Below are 1,992 nucleotides of genomic sequence, written 5' to 3'. Positions count from 1 at the left end.
CCTTTTTCTTTAAGTGATATGAGTGAGTCATGGCTAAGCTAAGATGAAAGATAGGAATGTGGATCACGTGCAACTCACCTAAACACAAATTCCTCAGTTTGGTAACCATTTTGGTTGGAACTACAGGCCTTTTCAGAAGGTCAAAGCAGTAATTAGAAATGAGGTTTGCCCCACTCAAATCCATATGTGGTGGGTGTTTGCAGCTAGTTTCTATAGTGTGAGTCTAGTTTTTTTTTTTTTTCCTTTTGTAGAGATACTGGAGAAGTAGAAGTGCTGAGAATGCAAGCAGAGGCATCTTCTCCTTGAAGACGGAGAGTTGCTGCTATGCATTGAGAAGGGCAATTGCCTTTGCTACTCCAGTAAGAATGGATGGACCGTTGATCAGATTGTTAATTCTATGAGGACAAGAATTACACGTTGTGTGTGTTTTGTATTCCTCATTTTGTTTAGCGCGAGGCTGGCAATGTCTGAAATAGCCAACATGCAATAAGTACTTAGTAACTCGGTTAAAAAGGAGTTTGAGTTTTCTTCTGCCCATCTGAGGCTGTGGCGGTTAAATTGGGAGTTTCACTGAGCATTCTGTCCTTGACCAAAAACCTACCTTCTGATGACTGCCTTTCTTTCTAGGATGTAGGGCAGTGAGCCTTACTCACCTGCCCTTCTACTGATAGCATTTTAAAGATTGCACCCTAAAGATGACAGTGGTTATGGCTTTTGTCATCACCACAATTCCAACTCACAATGGAAACAGCAACTTTTTGGAGGTGTAAGTAAGTCTAGAACAGCAATCTTTTCCAGTCTCAGACCTAAACATTGCCACTCCCTGGAGACTGGCCAACCTCCTGAACACACTGCTGGATAGCAAGGTTTCTTTTTCTCCTGATGTAAATGGACACTGCCACTCATATAAAAGGCAAGCACATGGGAGGACAAATCATTCTCTTGGAAGGACTGGTTTGGTTAACTGTTGGCCATTGGTGGCAAAATAGAAACAACATTTTTATTTCTCCCTCCCTCCCCCTCCTGAACATTTCAGAGTGACCAGTGGTTGGACTCTTGGCGGCGCTTACCCTGAACCTGAGTGTTAGGGGAGAGGGAATCTGTCGTTGCGGTTTCTGGAGCTGCTCATAAGCAAGAATTCCCTATCCTGATCAAGGCTTTAAGCCTGAAAGAAAGCAGAAATAGGTATGGACCATTGGTGTGTGTGTGTGTGTGTGTGTGTGTGTGCTTGTGTGGTCGCGAGCCCAGCGCGTGCAGGATGGGGTGGGTGTGGGATGGGAGGGGGTGGTATACTCTTCAGTGTCTGGGGCAGCTCAATGTCTGGATTTCCCTGCCTTGCAGGGTGGGTTTATAAGTGATTTTATTGTAACCATACCTGCTCCCATTTCCATTTTTTTGAGGAAGGAAAAGTAGTTTGGTAGTCATATTTCCAGTTTCGGGCACCAAAAGAGCTTTATATGTTAGTTTATCGGAAAATACCAATATGACAGTTTAAAGACAAGTGTCCATGAGGGTCACCGGGAAGAAGGAAAAGAAGAGTAGAGGGCAGGTTGCTCAGCCTCTTGGTATTCACTTCCCCAAAGAATATGATAAATGGGATTTAAAAAGGTGTTTTGGAAGGTTTTAACTGTGGGATCAAACTGCTGTATACAATAAGAAAACCAGGTAGCAGTAATCATGCAAGAAGTATGAAGAGAGAAGATGATTTTTTTCCATCTACCATACACATCTTCTGGATCACTCCATTTAAGACTAAAGGAAAGGAGCTCATGTTGCCAGAGAGATTGGAGGCTATTTAATGTAGAAATCAGGGCCTGGTCACCAGGATTCAAGAGTTCTCATCTAGGAACCTGAGACTGGTTAGGTTGACCTTTATTGCGACTTGGTGTGACATCATGTCCATTCTTTAACACTACTTATGATCCTTAGAGTGAAAGTTTCATTATTGAACATTAATATTGAATTGCAGTACTTAGCACAACAGGGAGAGAG

The 1,992-nt window shown here is 42.9% G+C and overlaps 1 protein-coding gene across 2 annotated transcripts in view; it reads left to right on the top strand.

Annotated features, from left to right (window-relative positions):
* The first annotated feature begins 1,036 nt into the window (after nt 1-1,036).
* The window catches only part of AMOT (angiomotin), a 53,852-nt gene continuing 52,896 nt past the window's right edge, over nt 1,037-1,992 (top strand). For both annotated transcript variants that reach the window (XM_039874762.1, XM_039874761.1), the window contains exon 1: nt 1,037-1,185. The gene's annotated coding sequence lies outside the window, so the exon portion shown is untranslated. The remainder of the gene's footprint in view (nt 1,186-1,992) is intronic.

The sequence above is a fragment of the Pteropus medius genome, unplaced genomic scaffold (assembly GCF_902729225.1).
Source record: "Pteropus medius unplaced genomic scaffold, Ma_sr-lr_union100, whole genome shotgun sequence".
Classification (NCBI taxonomy): domain Eukaryota; kingdom Metazoa; phylum Chordata; class Mammalia; order Chiroptera; family Pteropodidae; genus Pteropus; species Pteropus medius.
This window is presented reverse-complemented; position numbering and strand designations above follow the sequence as displayed.